General features: G+C 41.9%; 1 protein-coding gene across 21 annotated transcripts in view; it reads left to right on the plus strand.

The window, feature by feature from the left end:
- LOC6739671 (poly(rC)-binding protein 3) overlaps positions 1-24,926 on the plus strand; it is an 87,890-nt gene that overhangs the window by 32,378 nt on the left and 30,586 nt on the right. For 13 of the 21 annotated variants that reach the window (XM_016174374.3, XM_044922947.1, XM_016174376.2 and 10 more), the window contains exon 1: positions 2,819-3,178. The exons of 1 other annotated variant lie outside the window; for it this stretch is intronic. The gene's annotated coding sequence lies outside the window, so the exon portion shown is untranslated. Of the gene's footprint in view, positions 1-2,817; positions 3,179-11,816; positions 11,876-24,926 lie in introns of those variants that run through there. 7 more of the 21 variants (XM_016174387.3, XM_016174388.3, XM_016174390.3 and 4 more) reach the window with 3 other exon arrangements.

Here is a 24,926-nt window from a genome sequence, read left to right on the forward strand (position 1 = left end):
GCCAGGTGCGGCCGGACTTAACCCACACATGCACGCAGTCAAATGAGATTAATAATAATTTAATTAAAACTCGTGGGCTTAATGCATTTCGCTTGTAACGGACTTCAATGCAGACTCCCGCGCAATGCGCAATGCTTTCCTTTTCTAGGGTTTTTATGCCTGAAATGAAATTTAATTAAATTTTGCACTTATCGCTTTTACACAACCCACACGGACAAAGGCTTCAAACGGAAGTTGGGCTGCCATTCGAATGCACGGCCAAAGTCCATGCAGTTTTGACCTCTTTTTTTTTTTTTTTGCTAGAATGCCCCTTTTCAGTCAGTTTTTTATGAAAGGTTTTTCCTTAGTGTTCTCTTGTTTCGAATCAATTAATTGACTTTTCCGATGGGCTAGTTGTTTAGGTCAGTCAGGTGCTGCAGCCACAATATTTTTCCGATAGAAATCCGTCGGAATTTTTAAAATTCATCTAACAGATTCATGAAGTAAATATATAGATTGACTGCCTAACTAGCAATTTTATTTTTCAAATAAGGCCCCTTTTTTACGTTTTCAAATATAGCCCTTGGCAATGATTGGGGTGGTACGTTTCTGAACAATAAACTTGTAGCAGCTTCTTTGAAATACCGCCAGCGAAAAATTTACCTGTGTTATAGAAAAAATGTCCTTAGACATTATCTTATGCCCATTATCTTAAAATTATCGATATTCATTGTAAGCTCATAAAAAAATCTCTTCTTATATTCTCTAAGCTTAATTATTTGGAATGTTTACCGATTTCGCTCCATAAAGTATCTTTTTAACGCCCCATCTTTCGTCTTTCTTTTTATTAACACTAAGCATTTTTTAATCCAGATTTTGTATACACCTTGAAAAAGTTCACTTTGCATAAAAACTATTATATTATACTTATATTGACATTATCTTCAATTTATATATATCAAATTCCACGCATGTTAATGGCGTTATTTAGAAAATCGTAGATGAAAACAGAATCTGCATGCTTTGACATAGTTTCCAAATCTCGATATGGCTAGAAAGCTTTAGTGAGTGCATCTATAGAAATTGGGAAAAAATAAAAAAAAAGGCTTGGGCATTGCAGTTTTGGGCGGTTTGTGGTGGTTAGCGTGGGCGTGGCCACATCAGTAAACGAACTGCATGCCTAATCTCAACTTTCTAGCTTTTAAAGTTACTGAGTTCGAATCGGTTATTGATCGTGATCAAGAAGATATATACTGTATATGGTCGGAAACGCTTTCTTCGAGCTGTTACGTACTTTTCAACGATCTGTATACCCTTGTAGTCTATGGGTAACGTATATAATATACACATTATTGTATTAATTATTATTATTGTTTAAAACAAATTACTCTCAATTAAGTAAATAAATAACTGTGTGCATACATTTTCCCTTCCATTAACCATAGCTTTCATTCTAAAAGGTTTTACGTTTGTAAGAATATCAAGATGTTTATCAAATATTATTATATCTTTTGTTTTTAAGCTTAAGTACCATTTTCGAGAATACGTTTACTAGCGACTTATGGAATATTTGTATGTTTTTCTAATCAGCTGACCTGGTTTTCCCATAAGGTGTTAGTAGCTTTGAAAATTAAGAAAAATAATTTTAATAAAGTATTATATTCGGTAATCTAATTATTAATAATGATGTTTTGTAGCTTTGGAGCGATGTTTTAAGAGTCTTCTAAAAGTTAAGTTATTATTTTACTTTAATAGAAACGTCGATTTTTAGCATAATTTGTAGTTGTAGCAGTTCTGAAGGTCATTAGGGACGTTGAAAAGAAATTGCGGAATCCAATCAGAAATGCAAACGCCCACCGCGTTCTAATTGGAATCGGGCTGTTATTGTGCTCGTCCATTTATAATGAACTGAAAATATTTGTGTAATCCTTTGTCGCTGTTTTGGCATAAAATTAATTACATAATTTAATTTGAAAAGCAATTCATTACACTTGCATTTGCGTATTGTTGTTGTTGTTGGCCATAATCCCTTGCATTAATTGGAGCCAGAATGCTGGTGTGAAATGTGTGAGTGTGTGTGTGTGTGATGGGAGGGGTTGGATGCAGAGAACTGCAAGGGTGCCATTTTTTGCCACTCGACTCACACTCAATAATTTTGAGTGCGGGTGCCAAAATCAGCATGTGAAGGCAAGCACCCGGGTGTGCCGATCGTGCTCGCCACTCACAACGGAGGATAGAGAAGACAAACAATCAGAAAAAAGTCAAGTGCCTAAAATAATAAATTTAATTTAAATTAAAAAAAAAAAAATATAAATTGAATACTGTTAATTGAGTATACGTTGCAGACAACCATTTATTGTGCGTGCAACAGCTGACTTCTTAGTTGTGGCGCCATTTATATTTATTTCTGGTATCTGCAAACAATGCTCAATTATGAATTTATGCATTTAATATTATCTTAATCGACCGACTTTCATCTAATAGGTTTTGGTCCAAAAAAGTGGTTAAATTTCCCATAGTGCACACACAATTTCCCAAACTGCAGTGATCGGGAGTCGAATCAGAATTTCTGCTTCTGTTAAGCTTAACATTGGGATTTCTCTCGAGTGGAGTCAACGCTGTGGTCCACTCAACTCAATCAGTTACTGGTGCGAGTGAGATGACCATAGTGGCGTGGGCGCCTTGAGTAGCTACCATGCTGCGGTGTGACCACGCGTGCGCAGAACGAAAATACCGCGGAAGCGCAAAAGTACCAGAATTTCCCTGGTATCGCGCTCTCTCTCTCCCGTTGAGCGCAAACACCCACCCCGAGCGCCGCCTGCACCGTTGTTCATCGGTGTATCTGCTTCGCCCCTGCTTTGGCCACTCATTCGGCGAAAATTAATGGTGGTGTTCGGTTCTACGTCGCGCAAGGCACAGTCTCTAGAGTCTCGCAGAGCTAAGAATACATCTCAGAAAATCGGCAACCAATATCCAAGTTCAGCCAAGTTTGCGGTGTGTAGGCAAGCCATCGAAAAGTAACGACCGAAATAACGGCTGTTGTCGCATAGCAAATGCCAATTGCGAATTGCGAGTTGCAAACGCAAATCAAAGTGTGCGCAGGCGAATAAGAAACAAAGAAACGCAATTAACAAACGTGAAGTAACAATCCGGCAAAGCGAATAAACCCGATACCGATTCCGATCTGCATCAGAAAAACGTGAGCTCCTTTCCTCTACCTACAGATTTTTCCCAAGCGGTGTTTTGTGTTCTGTGTTGTGTGCTCTGTGCGTTTGATTAACAACAAATTAAGCATAATTAAAGCGTTCTCTCGCCGTAAAGCGCTTTTTCTCCGTAGCTTACTTTACTCCAACCGGCAAAAAAAAGCCGTCGCGTGTTGCTGTCTGTGTGTTTGCCTGCGTTGCGTGTGTGTGTATACATGTGTGTGTGTGTGTGCATTGCATACAGCTTTTTAAACTTTGTGCAAAAACGAAAAGCAAAGGAAGAGGTGGAACAAACGAACGAACAAAATAAGTCCAGCATCCACTCAAATTGATTTTTGTTCTCCGTCGTTATTTTTCCTATTTGCCTTCTCGCGTTCTCCGCTCTTTGTTGTCATTGCCGATTGCCTTTGTGCCTGCATTCGCCGTGCTACCCTGTAAAGTCCGGGAACGGCCAGGAATGTGATGAGCCCAGATTGTTTTGGTGCCGAACCACCCCTATTTACTCCTCTTTAAGGGAGGCGCAAGCATTGTGCTCCCATTTCCGTAACGAGTTCTGCATTCCTGCTGCCCAAGTAATCAGAAATCCACAAACCAGTCCCAATACGCTCTCTATACCCTGGCAAAGAAAACGAATAAACGCGCGTCTTTCTCCCGCTCTCTCCCTTCCTTTGTCTCTCGCGCTCTGAGCGCAAGTCGTTCTTCTCGCTCAATTGTTCAATTGCCAGACAAACTGGCTCTGGGTGCACTGGTGTGTGTGCGAGTGGCGTCGGCCAGTGTTGCAAAGCGCCGTCGAGTTGGACTTAAAAATTCTAATTGGCGTGGGCAGCGACTCGAGCAAAACGCGCGTTTTTCGTACTTGTCTTCAGCACACTTTGGACTTTTATTCTAGCTTAAAGTATCCCTTATACACCTAAATTTTAATAGGAAGAAATGGGAGATTTCCGACCTGTATGGAAATATTTGGACAATTATTCTTGAAACGCGCCCTCAAAGAAGTCGAGAATACCGTTTTTATTTATTTTTCGAACTCAGTTTCAAAGCTGTTATTATGGAACTTTTCCATCCGATTTCTTTTTGTGTATGCAGATTGCTATCAAGTCTGACAACTACGTACATTGTATATCCATATCAGTTCCGTTGTTTTAGTAGAAATTATATTTTATTGAATCTTCGAGGTGTTTAGTTTAAAATCGTATTTCTATAGGTATGTAAAGCAAATTAATGAGCATGAAAGAATTGGATTGAAGAATCAGTTTTTGGAATATGGTTATAACATATCATTCTTCAAGGTGATCTTTACAGCAGCCGATCCCAAATATTTGTTTCTGACAACAATTTTTGGTCAACCGTCACTAATTTAATAAGCGGTTAAACAAGTATTCACCATTGAATATTTAATTCCATTTGTTACGCATTGTAAGTTAAGTTGTGCATATAAGCTAAATGAGTATCGTTTTCGTAAAAAAGTCGGCTGACGCTTGGCCAAACAATATAAACGAGATTCGCCAATCTTCCAGGGCTAAGAATCAATTTTGGCAGCCAGCCCTTTTCCCCATTTCCATTTTTCGTGGTGTTTAATCACATCCGCGTCGCCAAACGTTTGACTTGCAAAAAGGCGTTGCCTGGGCTCCTTTTCGGTACATATTTATAATACGAACGAAATATAAGTCTTATCAGACCCTGCCAAGCAGCAAATTCATCCCGCCGAAACTTTTCGTTTTTGTTGCCGCCTGCAGCTGGAAAACTCAATTGTGATTACTTCTGAAGGCGAACCCTTCATCGCCTCGCTGCACTCGAAAACGATTTCGAAACTTTAAACGTGCCAAAAAATGAAAATAAACCCCACGTTAAGAGGTATTTTCAGATCTAATTAAGTTACTGTGGTCTTTAGTGGGAAGGAACTTAACTTGGTCCAAAAAGAATATAATGATACGACATCGAAAATATTTAAAATCTCATATGTACTTGTTACTTTTATTAATGTAAAGGGATTTTTGTTGGATGTTTTCCTATAGCAGAGACCTCGATTATGAAATTCGAAACTTTTAATATGGTGTTGATTACTTATCACTTGAACAAATTGCTAATTGTAGTAAGTTCAATGAAAAATGTGATTTGGACAAGGCAAGCATTTAATTCAACATTTTTAGCACCGAGCTGATTGTAAAATTCAAATATAAATACCGAACATTTTGTAATATTTTATCAGTTACGTCTGGTAAATGCCAAGTTATTCCTACGCCTGTTTTTTTTTCAGTGCGGCGCCTAAACTAACTTTCCCCACCCCCTGATTTCACTTGTTATTGTTGGGTAATATCATTTACTATATCTACGAATAATGGGGGAGGAACTTTGGCGAACTCGGCCCACTGCAATTATTTCCATCGGCTATTCATAGCCACCAATTGGAGCTGAAACAATTGTTTATTGCATTACATGGAGTCGGCGGAGACATTATTTAACTGAAGTTAATTTTGTTATTATACATGCGCAACAATTTCGATTTCACGTGAATTTAAGAATGAAGTTACACAAAAGAAAGTAAAAGCTTATACTGAAAAATATTGGTAAACAAATTAGCAGTTTTTATTAATACATTATTAAATTAGATTAATACATAATGAACTTCTATATTATCTTGTTAGTTAATTATTAGTTAGAAGCTTTAAAGCGGTATACAAGTTACATGATGGACAATTTCTTGTATTTAAGTTATTAAAAGTTCATAATCAAATTAAAGTTAAAAAAAAGAAAAAGAATTAGAATCCCATTCAGTTGAAGTGAATTATAGTGAATGGTAGGATTTACATTTCCCACCAGTTAGCTGGTTAAGAAACTAACCACTTTTTTGCATTCTAAAGATAAATTGCTGTTTTTCATTGTAGGTACACAGGTATCCAAACTTCTTGTTAGGCTCATTCCCAGCAAGTTTCCCGTGCCGCTTTTCTTTGCACGCTTTTCATGCTTTTGTTGCATTTTCTTTTCTGCGAACTTTGCGCACTCGGCCTGTTTTGTGCAATCGCTTTGTCGCCGTCGCCGTGGCCGTCGTTTTCCTCTTCGCCATCGTCTTCGTCGTCAACGTCATCAGCGTTTCGCCTTTGTTGTGTGCATTTTCCTTGCCGTTTTCCATTTACTTTTCCCCCGTCGCTTTGCTCGCTCGTTCGTTCTGCTGCGTTGGATTTCAACCTGTCAAGCGGGCGAAAGGGGGCGGTGGGTGGAGCGGCGGTGCGACGGTGTGTGAGTATCTGTGTGTACGTTGGCTGAACTGCAGATTGAGGCCTGTACTTTGTTGCATTTTCTAACTGGTTGGGCTAGGACCCATCGCCGTTGCACAGTGCATTCTGTAGGCCGTTGACTGCATCGAGTGGCGTCGCCTTCCTGCCGCCGCTGCCCCTTTTGCCCCCTTCGCCCGCTTGTCACTCCGCCACCCCCTCTGCCGACGCTTATCGTTGACCCTGCGCGCCACTTATTGCGTTCCTCTTCGCCTGCATCTTCTGATTTCTGCTGCTTCGGCGGCAGTGCAGTGCATTTCTTTTGCTTCGAAGCCCCACCAGAGCCGAGCACTCAACCCTGTTGGTGGTGGCTAAGTTGGGGTACAGTGAGCACTCCGTGAGAGAACTTGGCGTGGACTTTAATAAGGACAGTACACTAAGACGGGGTGATTCGGCCCAGATATTTTATGTGATTAATTAATTAATAATTAAGTAAATGCTTTTTTGGCTTGATAGAATCTGTTGAGGCCTTATCTCAGCATCATTATTATCTGATCTGTAATGTATCAGCATTACTTATTACTCAGAATTTTAATGGAGTCTTCTAAGTTTTCAGTCTATATATGTTATTTTTAGCGATGCCAGACAAATATGTCAATGCGGAATGACAAATGAGTGGTCATATCGAGTCCGCCCTGTCGTGCAGAAGTGGGCATAGGCATAGGCTCTTTCTGTAAGGGCTTTTGGCTGGTGGTGGTGCTGCTACCTTGCCACTTAACCGCTTTTCCGTCTTTTGGCTTTTGTCTTTTCACACTCTCCGCCGAATGGATGAGGCGGGGAACTTGGTGTAGGAGCAACCACCTGACCTGCCAACCAATTGGCGTATGCCACCAAATGTCATTTAACCCACCCGAGCCCACTCAGTCCACCCATTCCACTCCTGTCCGCTCTCTTGGCTGGTGAAATATGCAAGGCAAATGTAATCATTATTGATTTTGTGGTCTCTCTGGAACGGAGAACTCGGAACTGAACTGAACTGTGCTGAACCGGCCCGGAAAGGAGGGGGCTGACTGGGCATTCGCACACATTAGTATGTTAGATTATCCGAGCCGTTTGCTGCTGAGGCTGCTTAAATATGCAAGCCGTTGACGATCCTTCGGCGGAGCGGTGTGGAGGAGCAGAGGGCAGTCGAAGGGATGGGGGCGCCTAAGGAGACCAAGGACCCGTCACACACATTAGAAATTTAACAGGTTAATGTCCAAAGTCGTAAAGGAGACCATTTATTTATGGCCACATTCCGACTTCCCTCGCACTCAGTCAGGCTCTCCTAATTTTCATAAAATATATGCGACCACCACCCCCACTCGAGTGTGTGCGTGTCGTGAACATAAAAATCTGAAAAGCAGACGCTTGCCTTGAGAGACCTTGAAGGGCTTGATAATGACTGCCGCCTCTCTAACCAACCAGCCCATCCCTTCCATTCACCCCCTTTGTTGCCAGCATAAGCTTTATGTTGTTCAGCTCCTTCTGGGGGTTGGAGGAACAGAAACACTCGCTTCTTTTTCGGGCCAGCTGTCAGATTTGTCAAAGGAGTGAAGGACTCGAGCGACTTGGGGCAGCTTGTGTGGCAGGAAGTTGCTTTGGCGGCACAACCAATGGGGGAAATGCATGAGCTTTTTTGAAGGCGGGCGGGGTTGGGGGGGTGTTTCTGGATTCGAAGGGAATGTATCTATCAATCTTCATAATTGCACGCGAAGGGTAAAGCTGGAAATGCAAGTATCCCTCGCTTGCTCCTTGGTTTTGCAATCTGCAAATACATGGCACAACCATTATTCACTGAATTTGGATAGGAACCTTATTCTAGACGATAAAGAAATCTTTGAAAAGCATTTATGTAATTTACAATAAATATTCTATACATCTAAGTAAGCTTTTTCTTTGACACTGAAATCTCAGTCAACTTGTTTCGTATTTAACCACTAGTTTTATTTTCTTTTGTTTTTAATTATAAGATTTGCCTAACTAAACTTAATACATTTCAAACCATCAAAAATATATATATTTAAAATCAATTGTTTGATGCTTTTCATTTCCCTATTATAATAATAGCAAAAACTAAGGAAATGTATATTTTTCCAGTGATAGCAAGTTTGATAGACTTTAGTTATCTTCGAATGCATTCCGGATACATATTTTCTCCTGTACCCATATTCGATTAAACCCGTTGTCCAGGAAGTATTTATCAAATCAAAATGGTATCTGGTTAGACTGAAAAATATTCGCAATCTCAACCAGTTCGATTTGCATCTCGAAATGTGTGTCTGCAGAGCGGATAACCAGTTGGGTGGGCACATTAAGCCGAAAGTAGCCGATGTTTCATCAATGCTGCTGACAGTTGCAAAATGTATCGGCCAGTTGGCTAAACTGCATCTTGGTGCAGCCCGTCCGATGGCCAGGCAATCTTTTTTCCGAATCATAAACGCACTACTCCGCCCGATGCCCCCTGTTGCCATGTGGCATCTCGTGGGGCATGTGTCTGGTCAGACATTCATCCGTCTACTCAATCATGGGCTTTGACCATTTCTAGGAACTTTTTGAGCCGCCGCAGCAGCTGTCTTTCCATGTTGTTGTTGCTAATTACCGCACAGCCAAATACCGAATCGCAAAAAGGCAGGCCAGAGAAACTGCAATAAACATTGATTTTCCAAAGACGTCGAGGCGGCTTTAACCACTTGACCATATTGGTGTCGTCGCTGGGCCATATTTGGCCAGGGCAAAAAGATCTTTCATTCCCAAGAAACTGCAGCAAAAAGTTGCCCAATTTGTCGGAGCCGCATTGCCTAGATAGTTTTTACCTTGCCAGCCAGCTCCAGCTCCGAACCATTAGCGCATGTAAGCTGCCTTGCTTCCCCGATGCCAAATGTCAACATATCAATTCCACTCGCAGCTAAGATACATATGTATCTCTGAGATACGCCGATACGGCTACAAATCTTATGGCACGACGGCAATGCGAACAATTCTAAACGGGTCGACATCGACAGAGACTACGACCTGTTTATGCAAATCAGGCGAGAGGCCGAGAATATCTTGTTCGCGAATTTCTATTCAAAAGTTGATCAAAAATATACAAAGGCGAGAAAAAAGTAAAAACATTTTTATTGAGTTAAACTGCCTGCAATGTGTGGGCTGCTGGCCTATAAAGGCTTTCAACGAGCAGAAAAGCAGCGAGGGGCGGAAAGTGGGGGGAGCATTTCAATTGCGGGGCGTACGAGATTATTAAGGCAATTTGATGATTAATACTTGAGCTCGTAGTAATGGAAGCGTATCAGAGATTGCGCATGATTGGCTTGGAACGGAATTTAGTTTCTTTTTTACAGAGCCCTAAGCTTATAGCGACCCTACTTCCCACTTTAAAGCGAAAATCGTTTAGTGAATTCGCGGTCTGTAATTTGAAATATTTCATGAGAAGCCTTTAATTTCTGAGTCGATCCCAGTGCCTGTAAATTGAAACCTTCGATTATATTCAATTGTACGAGTACACCTTTGCGAACTTTGCTCTATCTAAAATCTAAAGTAATAGATTAAAAGAAAGACAATGTAACCTAATCATGAACGTGTGTTATTTTGCCAAAATAAAGGCCATTCCTAAATTTGTATAATATTTATACTTTTTCCCGCGCGTTTTGAGATTAGCTTTTCTACGGCAGTACTATCTTACCTTTCTTGTTTAGGCAAATGGTTTTTTTTTGCTGATTTCGTGTAAACATTTTGTCCGGCAATTAATTATTTTAAACGTGACGCATAGCGAGAGCAGCTATTTGTTGCTCTCGCTTCGTGTGGAAATGCTCTCCAGCTCGGCGTTTGATAAACAATTATGAAAAAACGCTCTCTAAAAACGCCTACTGTTTGTGTTTATTTGGTTTTAAATATTTTTGCTTGTTCGTTTTGATCAAGTGAACCAAAGAAGTGTGAGTGAGTGTGTGTGTCACAGTTGTTGGCTTGGACTTTGTTTATGTGTCGGCATTTTCATTCATAGTCGGTCGGACAGTTTTAGATGATAAATCTTTTTATGCGAGGGGCAGCACGCGCTATTTTTTCATACCAAACACTCATCACGGTCTGTATCTGTATCTGAATATGCGCACATGTAGGTGAAAATGTGTGCTCTGTGTGTTACGGCATTATCATTAGCTCTTGGGAATTTTCGTTCTCCTCCTCAGGCAAGTTCATTAACTTTTGAATTGTGCGCGGGGGCAACAATTTGTCAAAAATTCTGTCAGACATGCGATTTTTTAATTATTATTTTATATGCCCGGATTATGTGCACATAACTTCTGTCTATACTTTGTTTATTTCTCGTTCTCGTTCTCATTCTCTTTCTCGGATTCTCTCGATCCACACTGACCCATATGCGGCGGTGTGAGCTGAGCATTTCTTCTCCATAATTTCCTATTTATGTTTGACATGCTACTAGCTACCAAATAAAAGTTTGACCAAGCAATTAAGAAGGCCCAGACAAAGTTGTGTCCGGTTTTAATTTTTGGAGTTGTCGTTGATTAGCTGTTGCTGCCCCACTTCACCAACTGATGGAGACACTGACTGACCGGCTGTCCAACTGACTGACTGACTGACTAGCTACCTGCTGAGCTGGTTTACTTTAGCTTTTAACATCTGTATGTTTAGGGGTTAGCAGTACCAGTTCCGTTTCGTAGTCCAAAATGACGTCACAATGATTAAAAACCAGAAGAGGCTAGGCAAAGTTGAGCACCTGACTATGGGACAACAATGGATTATGCCATATCAGTCATAATTCGCATAATATTCGTGCGAATCGCCGTTGAGGATAAGCATGACACCCGCTTTTGAATCCAAGTCAAGGGTACAAGTGTGTATAGTACCGTTTCAATAAAACCAGCATAGAAATCAAGCCGAATTCAATATCTGGTAGCTTCCTGATGCTAAGAATCTACTGTCTCAGTAGATTAAATCAGATTATTTATTTGCATGTTTAACTTAAACGGAATTTATAAATTGAACGTAATGTCTTCTCTATGATGCGTTTGCAGTGACCGAGGAGTAATTTTCCGTTTCCTGGCCAAAAATAAACATTTCGAATGTGTTTTCCAACAGCTGGTTGCCAAAGTAACTTTGCCCCAAGAGAGAAATCCAATAAATTCATCTTTTAGCGGCCAAGTTTGTTTATCCTAGAGATACTCTCCCTAGCTCATTTAGTTTTCCGCTTTAAAATTATTTACTTTGCTTGAGATGCTAGTGAATTAGAAGTTTTAGTCAGGGAAATTCCATATGCAAATGTTTCCGGTGGAGATTCTGATTTATTACTTCAATGATTTAAACTATTTTGTTTTCCACTTGCCCAACAGCGTATGTTCATTAAAATCACTGTTTTCTCTCGTTTCAGGTACGTGTCCATGCATTGAATTTTGTGCCAGCGATTTTTGAATACATCTCCCGTTTCGTGTAAGGTCTTTTCCCCGCCCATAAAATGTCTGGCTGTGAATAGATTTCTCGGAATGGACTTTTTCCAGTAGCAGATGTTTTAGTAATTACGGCATTCATCAGTCTAGTTGGCTCGCAAGCGATTTAGCCATCAACAAATTAGGATTAATAATGGGAACAAAGTGGTGCAGATTAAGGGAAGACAATCGCGTGGTGATTATTTTAATAGGCCGAAAATCGATGATATCAAGACAAACCCTTGATATCGTGCATTTCTGCTAATAGCGCTGCATTTCTGTCTTTCTGCACTTTGCTATTGTAGACTTTTTAACTGAATTAGATATGTGGCAACAAAAACTTGCTATAATTAGTAGCACAATCAATATTTGAACAATTAGGCTTATGGACCCGGGGCGCTCCCAAGAATGGTTAACAATTTCCGGGCCAGGGAGGAAGTTGCTTATTTCGCAGTGCGGACTTCTGATCCCCGCTTTCAATCAGTTTCATTTGCGGTCGGTTCGGGAGTGGCTTCTAAGAACGGCGTATAAGTTTGATGGCTGACAAATAAGTATCAGAGAAATTGTTGAAAACTCATTTTTCTCCGGCAAGGAGGAAAACTAGTTATTCCTGCATCTCTTCTGCCTCTTTTTTCGGGTTATGAAAAGTTTTCCCAGCCCGGGCAGCTGGCTGGCGGTTATCCAGTAGCAAAAACTCGTATCATGGCCGAGAAGCGTTCGCCTCCATCCGATTGCTCTGTGCCCGGCCTGGACCAGAAACTTTTCCATCATAATCTACTTAACTTTTGCTGCAATCAATTGCAGACTTTTGTAGCAGCGTTGTGCCGCCTCATTGCATTTTACACAGCCTCCTCTCAGGCGGTTCTCCGCCCATATCTGTGCAAGATTTCTTTGTGTAGATACAGAACGAACAGAGAGATACTTTTCCTTTGGTAGTGCTTCAGCCTCCGTCTCTGCCATTGCCTTTCCTCTTCGCATTTGTTGAGCGGGCCGGGCCGTTAATAGAAAAGTTGTCAATGTTTTTCAGATGTTCAATGCTTGGGTCAAGCATCCCAATTTGAACCCTGAAGCCCCCAAAGCCCTCGTCTTTCCAATGCATCTAAGTATCTCGTTTTTCGAAATTGGCACATGAGTCTCTCGCTCGCTCTTTTCGATTTGGTGCGAGTATAAGGCATTGTGCTCTACTGACTTCTGGCTAATTGTTTGCTGCCGCTTTGTTATTGCTGTTGGCAGTATCTATCTGAGCGAGTAAGTGGATGTATCTGTGAGTATCGAGTATCTATTTGCCATTGCATTGTTGTCTCGTTTGCGCACATAATTGTAATTGATAGTTTGACTTTTACTAAGCGGGAAAGAGAGAGAGAGTCGCCTGCATTGTGCATTAGTTAAGGGCTCTGTTTACGGCTCTGCTTCTCCGTTGTTGTTCCTCTGACAGGGTAATTGGATAGCTACGAAAGTACGAATGTACGAAAATAGTCCAACCCAAAGACCTTCAGCTTGACTCGGGACGCCATCGCTTGAATCACTTGAACTGTGATATTTTCCGCATCAGACCTTTGCAAACCAGTTTTCCCCCACAGTGCGCGACATTACTCATACGCCAAGTGGAACATTAGCACTTCTCTCCGGAGAATAGCTCAGTTCTTCGCCAAATTATGTGCATTTGAAATGTGAGAGCGGGGAAAGAGGTTCATTCTCCTCTTCCTTATCCGTTTTTGTTGTTATTCTATCGCAAACTCAATCAAATGTTTAAGTTCTTATCCCGCTCGCTTGATACACTGCAAACAAGTTGCTTGAATCGCGGAGGCATATTTGGAACAAGCCTTAGATAGCTAGAATATTACAGAGGTTTTATCGAGGAGTTACCTACATACTAACCATTTAAAGCATACTATTAAAATAATCAAACATTATATATTATATATATTTTTTAAAGTTCCAATGGAAGAGGTTAGTTCTGGAGGTACATCATTTTTTATTTCAGTGCATGTGCAGCGAAATCGCATGTGCATGTGTGTGTTTTGCGATCCGTTGGCTACTTGCGCTCTTCCTCTTCTTGCTTTTTCTTCGGCGGTCGGTTGCCTGTTTTTATTTTTTTGCGAATGTCGAGCGTTCATTGCCCGCGATTTGCTGTTTCTGCTTTTTTCTCGCCCTGTTGTTTGTATTTCTTTGGCTTTGGCTTTGCTGCATTTTGATTTTATTTTATTTTTAACGCACACACAATTTGTTAATCTGCCTCGCTGTGCTCTTCTGTTTTTATTTTTAATTCGCATAATTTTGCATTTTGTTAGGATCCAGTCAGATATACACACATACTTCTATGCTAGAAATGCTAGATGGGTGTTGGGTTAGCAATCGACGCCTTCAAGGTTACAGTGTTGATCTTACAAATACTCATCTCTTCTGCGGTGGCTAGAAAATAAGTTGAACTTAAAGTGAAATCTACTATCGATTAATAGCTTAGGAGATCAATTATGTGGCAATAATAATTTGTACTTCCTATGTAATCTGTCTTCATAGATTTCAGGTATTTCGCATTAGATCGTGCTATTTTCTGTTATCGTTAGAATACGACCGATTATAAATTTCTTGCTCAAAAGTTTACCCACACTGAACGAAAAGTTAGGGTTTTTAGACAATGGTCTAAGTGATAAATATTACGAATAATACCAAATATATTGTTTCTTTAATTACAAACAGGCGTGTTAAAAGTCAAACGTGATTCTCTCTAAACTAAAACTTAATACATAATTGTAATGGTTTTTATAGTGTTCTAATCGCCTCGATTTGGGGGTCTATTACTTCATTTTTATGGCGCTTGTACCCCACTTCCCCACCCCTCCCCCGCCTTTGATGGCTGATAATCGCTACAGCCGATTGCTTATCAATTTATGGTCGTAGTCGCATTTTTTGTGCCCTGCCGTTGGACTCAGTCACCCAATCAGCCGGTTAAACGTATATGAATGTGCATTTTGTACTTAGAGAGCTCCGCGTGGAAAGGGCCACATTTACTCGCTGCTGTACTTAATACTTAATGTGCTGCTTTAATTTAACTGAATCGCAGTCACAATGCAGCGGGAAAGAGAGGCGGGCGGTACAAGCTGTTTCGCATTTTATTTGAAATTCTATTTTTATTCACTTGCCCATGCGTTTTGCTGGCCGCTTTTTTGCTTTGTTTTTGCTGCTGCCTTTTGCTTCGCATTTTTACTTTGGCCTGCCAACTATTTTTGTTTACTATTTACTTTGTGTTGTTGTCGCTCACTGTCCCCGCCGGCATTTGCAAGGGGCGTGGCAGGGGGGCGGAGCGGAGGGCTTAGTGCGTTGATTTCCCGACCTAGCCGGCGACAATATTTGTTGTGCACTCGACGCCAAAGCCGCCAGGAGAGGCGGGAGAGCCAGGAGAAGCGCGACGTGGAGCGGGGAGCGAGGTGTACCAGGATCCACAAAAGCGGGTATACTGCAAAATAGCAGGGGTACGGGGCAAGGGGCGCGCCGAGGGGCCAGACAAAGGCCAATGGGAAGGCAGCCCGTCCGGCATTTCTAGCACTAGACTGAAGGAGCCTAGGCATTTTTGCGGTTACAGTGGGCCAAGCGCGCAGAAATGTGATCAAAATGCAAGCGAGTTCTAATAAAAAGTTAAATTAAATTAAATTAAAACAGGTAGACTCTGACGGATCTTGCATAAATATATTTCAATAGAAATGTAATACAACAGGAATGCAACCCAGTGGTTGTTTCTGAGAAAACAATAATTGCTTATGGAAAACAATCGAATATCAGTCTTTACATGACCTCTATAGGGAACCCTCTATAATATTGAATGGAAACCGATTATTATAATGGAAATACTTGCACTTAGTCTTTGTGGTTTTTTGTGGTTTAACTAACTGCGGACAACTGATCGTTTCTTTCTTCGACTTAATAGTCGGGACAACTAAATCAGATGTGAATTTCTTGTAGTCAGCGACTTATTAAGGTCAGCATGGGAAATACGTTGTGCTAACAATCCCAGATCCATTTCTCTTCCACTACATGACTTGACACAATTTTCAAGAAATAAATAATTTAGCTTCAATTGGGAATTACGCCGCAATCCCCGTTTCGACCACAAAAGCTTCCCACACCTGATGGTTTATGGTTATGGCCACCACTGTGCCAGCTCTGGCTCCCTTTCCCCCTGGCCCCCCTGCCCGCTTGCCTGGCTGCCAAATGAGTTTCGTAGTCGCTGTTGCTGTTGGTGGGTTGCATGCCACTCGCAACGGCGCAAAAGTTCCTAGACCACTCCAAAAAAGAGAGAAATAAAAAGCACAAAATTTATATGCGCCGTCGCGCATGCAGTCGCTGCCTCAGTCGGCGTCGAATGTTGACACGTACGACGAAGTCGCGCCTTGTATGGCTTTCAATGGCAAGCAGATTATTAATATTGCAAATGTGTGCGGAGCAGGGCGGAGCGGAGATGGCGATGGCGGTGTGGATGTGGATGTGGATGGCGAACGGCGACTGAGCATCCGAGCCTATAAATGTGACTTGGCATTAGGACTATGGGTTTATCTGCCTCTAAGATGGCATTTCGGGGTGGATTAGGCTAGGCGAGTGGCTCGCAGATGCAGGAAGATAATCGGTAAGGAACCGGTTGAAATGGAGGTGCTCAGAAGTCGGGCCCCTTTTGGGGGTTTCGGCTATCTTTAGGTTACAGCTTCAAGTCTGTACCATTAAACTTGAGCTCATTAACGGGTTTAATCTTGCCACATATTTTTAATGGCTTGGCTCTTTCGATTTGTTGAGGTAGAGCCAACCGCATAAGTATCATGAGTAAAATAAGTATACTTCTTCGGTTTTAGTATGTATACAAAGGATTGGGTATTTTATAAAGGAATGACTTAAGAGTTACTACAAATACAACACGATAACTATATTTAATAATACGAAGTTTTCTTGAATTTTTAAAAAGCGAACGTAGATTAAGATTTTAGACTTTCCACGCAACCGAGATTGCAGATGATCTGTTGATTGCTAGAAATAATGGCGCTTCTTGCGTGGAGTCAGCGCTCCATAGCTCCAGCTCTGCTCCTCCGGTGCTCTCAGCCGTAGGGCAACGTCGTTATCGGTATCAAAACATCATCATCGTCTTGGCAGAGAACGCATATCGGACAGAGCGCATTGCACATTGCACGTTGCTCGTGGGCAACGCCGACATGAGCCTCTTTTGTCTGTTGACTTCCACTGGGTGCATCAATGTGCCTACAAGTATGCATATATACACACATGTGTATATACGTATGTATATACCGGGCATGGGCATACTCCACTCGGTACGATATGTACATATCGGTGTGTGTATATTGCGACTGTCTGCGCTTCAGAGTTGTATAGCAATTGAATATTTGCAAGAGATTTCCGTTCATTAAACCCGACAGCAGCGGCAGCAGCAGCAGCAGCCGCAGAAGCATTGTGGGGCGGAAAGAGAGGAAAGTACTCCCCCTGAATGAGACGGCGATAGCGAGTGGAGAACCACCGTAGGCGGACTTTTGGGCCTCAAGGGGGATCCGTTTGGTGGGGAGGAAAGGAAGGGGAGTGGACCCGGTACTTGGTGTTGCTGATTTTAATTTTTATTTCATCCTCCCTCCAAGCTAAAAAGTAGATAACAGTGCGAAAGAGAGAGATGAGGACGGGCCAGAAAGAGATGGAGAGTAGGAGCTTTGGCTATAATTAAATTCCTCTTTAAAGTTTCGCGCGTCGATTTGTGTGCATATATAGTGGTGGCGAAGCGGAGGTAAAATGCACCCGGGAAACTAATTTCCCAGAAATCTATTAGTTCGCTGTACTCTTTTAAGCTCTTTTAAGATGCAAATGTAAGTGCGTTGAAAGTATGTTTAAAATATACACTTAACCAGAGGTTTTATTGCCATCGGGAAACCCCTGGTTGGAACAGTTTAAATTCAAAACCACACTACGATGACTTGTCCACACTGAATACCATTCATAGTGTTAGTAAATCATTGTCATAATACGTGTCACACAAAATCATGCATCTAAATTCAGCGGAGTCAATACAGACCAGACCTAAAATTCTTTATAAGCTCAGAATTCTGCCATCTCCATTGTTATACATTATTCTACATCGAACACAATATTAACTTTTTATATCGTTTAGCCATGCTGAAGTGAATACTTTTTGTTGTACTCTGGGTTACCCTTACTTGGTTCCAGATGAAGTGGCCGAAAAACATTTAAAATTGATAAAAAGAGATTAGCCCCCCCGCGACGGCGAAGTTTGGCCAAGTGTTTCGAATGAAGTGAACTACAACTGGGCAAATTCAGTGTTCATGGGCTTGCTGTGCCTGCATATTGATTGAAAGTTCAATATATAGCATTCGCGGAAATGTATCCACCCATCAAAGTTGCATCCTCATCCACCCAAGACTGCTCCAAAGTTTGACGCAAGTTGGGAAGAAACCGCAACTTTAAGTTCAACCAGAAGTTTTTGGGATTTCTGCGGGAAACTCTTGAGCTTCCTCTTCCAGCTCTTTTAGCTGTTCCTAATTGCTGCACGTTGCATGTTCTCGGGTTCATCTGGGGCATGTAGTAAGCTACCAGCTACTTGCACCAAAACCAACCCAAACTGAACCCATCATAATACCCTTGAAGGATTTTCTGTGGCCAAAAGCACAGAGACTTGGCCAGACTTGGATGGCCGACCGACTGATGTGTGCGGTGGCTTCGAATCCGGATATCTTTGCTGTTTTGGCCGAGCCAAGATTGGGACTCAACTTGAACCAGGAAAACATGTTTGCAACTCCAGCTAGGTGGCAATGAAAACTGCTGGAAAAAGCGAAGACAAAGAGCAGAAAAACCTGCAGGTTCCACAACTTTGACTGCTCGGCTCGGTGCGGATAGGATCGGATGGTGAGGAGGAGGCACGCCAAACGCCAAGTTTTCCTGGCCAAACCAGCCACGGTCCCCGTTTATTCATAGAACATGTTTGGCCATTTTCTGCTGGCAGCAGCCCCGATTTCCGCGCTTCCCGTCGCTCCATTCTCCCCTGCACTTTATGTGGCTTTGCCTTCTTTTTGTTTCTCGTCGCTTTTTGCCCACTGCAGCATGCATTGATGCATTTTTCTTGCTAACAACGGCCAGTTGTGGCCAAGAGGAGGGCGGGGCCCTGCCGTTTTTCTCTTTTCTGCAGGTATGTTGGCCCGGTCTGGTCTCTGGTCTGTTTCGGCTCGGCTCGGTTCGGTTAGGTTCGCTTTCTTTCTCTTTTTTCGGAATGGCTTTCCACGTTGTCGTTGCTTGTACTAAATGTGCACTAAATGCTATTTATTCCTTTTCGCCTGTATCTGTGTGTGTGCGAGTGTATGTTTCTGGGCAGTGAAGCAGCATTAGTTCTCGGGATCTTTTTCTGAAAAGCGGGTAAACAAATTAAAAATGCTCTCGACTGCACCCAAAAATGCAAATAGGATATACTGGGATTGGGATAGTTTTGCTTTCCGTTTGCTTAATTGGTATATCAATTTGAGTGGCGAGTGCAGAAGTAGTTCGTAAAAACGGAAAAATACTAATCAAAATTAAATCAAAGGATCATTTCTCATCCATCAACTATATTACGTATTTTGAAATTATTTCTAGTTTCTTATGACCAACGCTGAACGCGTGTATAAATTGTCTATAAATTGGTTCAATGCAATGATCCTTTGTACTTTGCTTAAAATGTGTAGGGTATGGACTGACCGAAATTGTTCTCTTTTGCAAACCAAGCTGCACACCATCTGTACACCTGTACATATGTACGTTTATGTGCATGACTCGCATATCTCCCGTTCTAGAGCTCTTCTTTACCGGCCGCTTGGCATATTTTCAGCAGCTTCCAGCTACCCACACATTACCCCAGAGCTTTGGCTCTGGCAATTATTTCAAAAAGTGATTTTCGTTATACAAAAATATTGCATAACTGCTCTGTTGGTGGTATGAGCTGCGAGTGTGGGTTGGGCTGGACTATGGTTTGGTTGGCTTGGCTTGGTTTGGTTCGGTTCGTTTCGGGTATCCCCTGTTGCCCGTCCTAAACTTTGTGCGGTATTTGTTTTGATTTTTATTTCCCTTTTTTGGCTCGGAAAAATGTATGAATTTCAGGGAAAAGCTGCAACCGGGGACTGGGGCACTTCTGAAGGAGTTGTTTTGGTGCGGATTTCGAATTCAGCCTTAGTTAACCTTTAAGAACTGGCATATCTGCCATTTCTTTGCCCCGATTCGAGATTGCGATTGTGGATTATCATTGAAAGAGGCCGCTAAACGGCACTTGAAATGTTTGCTTTCTCGCCTGCCAACTTCATCAGCGGCTTCTTGTCCAACTTTGTTTGCTAACCAATTTGCACCGAAACCGAACCAGAGTGGAGGCAATGGAGATGGAGCCGGAGACTGGACCATCAATCACAAAAGTTTCATTTGGCTATCTCAGAACCAGCACCAGAGTCAGAACATATCTTCCAGGTGGCCTCTGGCGCTACATGAAGATCTTCAAACGGAGAGAAAATACAAAATAAAAGTAAAGCCTGAACAAAAGCATTTTTCAAGCATTTCCTTAAGCGTTTTGCTCAGGTTTCATTAGGCAAAGCAAACTTTTACCACGGGAAAGTATAGAGAGTGGGTAGAGCCAGGGGAAGGGGGCAGGGTAACAAAGGGTTGGCGAAATGCTGTGGGCAGCCTTTCCATTATGCGAAAGCTCGGGTTGAGCGCCTAAAAGTGCTCTTTATTGGGAACCAATTTGTTATTTATGCTCTGTTTTAATTAAATTTTTAAACATTTATTTGCCGCAACAAAAGTCCCGAGACTCTGATTTATTTTCCCGTACACAGCGTTGCTACTTTAATTGAAATTCCTTTTCCATTGCGTTATTTTGCCCACAGGTTTTTTTTTATTTCGCTAAGCCATAATTATATTTCTGGCCATCTCAAATCCAATAAGCATTATGACTTGCCGCTCTCTCAGTGCCCTCAAGACATCGTTTGTCCTGGCCTCCGCCCGAAATCGTCCCTCACATATTCCGCCCGGCACACAGCGCCCGGAAAATTTAATGTACTGCCCATATTTTGTGTCTAAAAATAGCTGGGAGGAAAACTTTTTGGCCCGCCTTCAATTTTATGGCCTCAACGACTGTCGCGCTAAATATCCGAGCTCCTGGTTCAGATCCTTGCCCCGCCTGTGACGCCCTTCTGGAAGAGGAGAAGAGCTTTCTGCAATGCGAAGTGGGAAACATTTTTGTCGCTTTATTGAATTAAAAATTCAAAATTTGCTCTGGCAGGGCAATTTCTTTCTCCTCTCGACGGCATCGACAGCCAGCCGCCCTTGCCATTGGCCCATCATTAAATTAATAAATTAAAATGGAAAGCACTTTGTTTCAGACTTCATTTCAGAGCGCTCCACTTCCCTCTTTGGGCACAAAAGCGATGAAATTATTAATTTATGTCATTTACTTACTCGGAGCTGTAACATTTTTAAATTAGCCCCGACGTTTTATTAAAATGAACGGAAGAGATTTTCTAACGCTCTATAATTGGAATTGAGTTTCGGTCCGCCTGCAAAGCGCAAAGCTCATTAGGGGTTATAGTTAGTTGGAGTCGGATGTAACCATGGACCAAATGGCCTAACATGGAAATTCTTTTAATTTCTAATAAAGAAATTACCATTTAAATTGATATCAATTAATGTTTTCAACGAAATCAATACATAGAAAAGTATATTTTTCTACTATAAACATTAAAAATATATTTTAACGCTATCTCGAAACAACATTTATGTTCTTCTCAATGAATTGATATGAATATTTTTTTGCATAAGTAGTTCGTATTTTCACCACAATTTTGGTTGCTTATTTTTTGACTTTGTCCCACTGTGTCTGACATCGGAAAACTTCCTTCGGGCGAATGTCTGCGTCTTCCTGCTCCTTAATAGATTTTGTATTTTGATTGATTGCCTCGCTTATTCAATTGTGTTTGTTGTATCCCCCACCTTCGATGCTCCTCCAATCCCCACTAAACCAGTCGGGTGGGCTAAACCTCCCACCCCCTACTCCTTCTACTTCTTCGGGACACAAAGTCGCGTCTGCCTTGGCTTATGAAGCGTGTGATTGCTTTACTTACTGCTCCGTTCCAAGATGGTCTGGTATGGTATGGTCTGGTCTGACAGGATTTAACTGCATTATTAGTTAAATCTGTAGCAAAAATTTCAATATCGATGCGGTAACCTTATCGTTTCCCCGTCTGTTTTCCCGTTCCCAGTTCCCTGGGGCGTTTTGTGCGGGTGCTGGGGTGTGGGGGCAACCTAAATGAATTTTAATGCCCTTTAAAGCGACTTTCATATGCTGACTGGGTTCATGTTCTAGTTGCTATTGTTGTTGCGAAACCATACTAGGCACCCAGTGAATGGGTGGCTTAGACTTGCACTGTCAGATACTTTTCGAAGTGCACTGTTGCATAAAAGCCGAGAGCGAAAAGCTCCCCTTCGGTCACTACCCCTTCAATGGCCAACTTTTACGTCAGTTACCATGTAAGCTAATACCAGTCGAAAAAGTTGAAATCGCCACGCCTCTCAGATTGTATCCGTTGACATTTGACCGACAATATTTGTTACCAAAGGTGTGTGTGGATATATCAAAGAGCGAGTGGGAGAAAAGGGATTCAGACGACATGAGCTGGGCTTTTTCCAAAAATATTTTCCCGTTTTCCCCTCGGCGTTGCAACGATTGCAGCAGCAACATCCTGCACATCCGCTTCTAATTAGCGAAAGGATAACGAGATCGGTCAGTTATATTCAATTAGCTAATTAATGGCCAGGCCTGAAGGGGTTCCCTCTTAGCCTTAATTGGTTTCGAAATCCCAGACTTAAAATTACTGGAGGGCTACTTGTGGTTGCATTGCGATTACATTTCAATTGAACTTAAATTTAGGGTCAATTGAAATGGGCACTTTAATGAACATATAGTGCATGTTATCTGTGAGGATCTGAGCAGTATTGAGTCTACTTATATTTAATGTAATTATTTTTCAATTCTCGACATTTTCTTTGCGAATTATCTAAACGTATTCATCGTTCTCGATGGAATTTTTAAATCATTTTCTGTGCCAACTCGAATTCTATCTCCATAACACTTCACCCAGATAGAAATGGCTGAGAGAGACTTTGTTGTATTCAATGGGAAACAAATCTTGTTTAAGAAATTAACGCCGCCTTTGATGGCTGTGTCTGGCGATGATGATGAAGATGGACGATAATGATGATGATGGCACGCCAAATCGCATTTCATGCTTTGGCATAATCATCTTTGGGTGCTAAAAAGGCGAATGCCCCCTGAAGAGTGAAGGCGCCCAGGGGGGTGGCTTGGGGCGGAGGGTGGTGCCTGTAATTTATGCGACTTGCAACGGTGCCTTCCGCTACTGCAACAAAACAAACAAAGATAGAAACAAACATGGCCTGGGCCATATTTTTCAGTCGCTTGTTTTTTCTCCCTATTTTTCTAGTTTTCTCCTCTTGTTTTTAATAAGATTTCTTCAAGCAGACGATGACGATGTCTCAAGACAGGTGTACATGCCACACAGGTGCAAGTCCATATGCTGCTTCCCCGTGCGTGTGCGTCTTCTTTTTCTGTTCTTTTTTGCGAGGCAACATTTGTAATGTTTCGCCCCGTTGACGTCGACGGCGTTAATAAAGATGCGCCTCCATCTTGGACCTAAGCACGCTGAGCTGCAGCAAAAGCTAGGTGGCGTCCGTATTCACTTGTCTATGGGTGGCCTACTTAATTTATGAGACGCGAGAATTCGTTGCACTGAGGAAAAGAAGGATGGAGCTGTGGGGGGGATTTGCACTTCGTAATTAGTGCAGGGTGCAGAGCGTGAATCTGCAGCCAAAGAAAATGTATCTGGCAGATACTTAGTGCCTCGCAGGCGACAAGCAGCGACAACGGAACAGAATAGAACGGAACACAGCGGATAATTTGCAGAAAGCCATGGCGAACATGGTGTGATTGACCGCGTTAGGGCAAATAAATGAGGAGCAAAATGAGAGCTGTGCAAATGGATGATTCCTCACGGCGCAAAGGTGATGAAATGCATCGGGGGTAAATAGGAATCGGCAGGAAACTTTACGGATAATTTAATGGAATACAGAAAAGAAAGATGAAAGATGTTCAATTTCTTACTAAATAACCCATTAATATGATTAGCAGTGCCCACAATTCATAAAATATTTTACATAATTTCGATGTTGGATAGAAAATTTATGGGTGTAGCAAAACCTTCACTTATTGTTTCAAATCGTGTACCAAACAAAATTACGCCACAATTAAATCAAACAACTATTTTTGCCTTAACCATAACAACCCGTACGTAATTAAGAATTACCACATTTGGGAAAACTCCCTCAGTAAGCATTCCTTCATTTCCGCACACAAGCATTCAAATGGCAAATAGTTCTCAGTTAACTACCCCTAAAATGATGAACCGCTCTCTAAATCCGTCCGAAAGTCAAATTTAAACATGCATTCGGACAGTTTGGCGGCATGAGTGGCCTCATTAAAGTTATTATCAGGATGCCGAGCGCACAGCCTGTTGTTAAACTTTTTGCTGACACTGTGCGTGTGGCCGGGCAGCCACAACAAAGAGCTATCGGGGGGATTTTGATGTCGAAACGAGGAGCTCGAGCTGGATATGATTTGGACCGACTGGCGGAATGGAAACGTAAATGCACAATAAAGTAGAAGGATTAAGGATTATGTCACAGCCACACACATGAATGGAGAAGTGGGGAGGTGGAGTGGATACACAGAGAGACAATGCAACAAACAATGACAGGAGTGACAAAAATGTTGGCACAGGTTTCCCTGCCCTGTTTTAACTTTTTCATTCTGCCTGGCATCAGCACATCTCAGCATCCTTTATCATACATCCTCGTGTGGATGATGATGACGGTGATGTGGACATGGCTTTGTCAAAAAGGAAGACAAAACGATGATATATGTGACACAGCCAGAAGCAAGCCCCCCTCGCACATTCAAAGTATTTGGATAC

The sequence above is a fragment of the Drosophila simulans genome, chromosome 3L (genome assembly GCF_016746395.2).
Source record: "Drosophila simulans strain w501 chromosome 3L, Prin_Dsim_3.1, whole genome shotgun sequence".
Lineage (NCBI taxonomy): Eukaryota > Metazoa > Arthropoda > Insecta > Diptera > Drosophilidae > Drosophila > Drosophila simulans.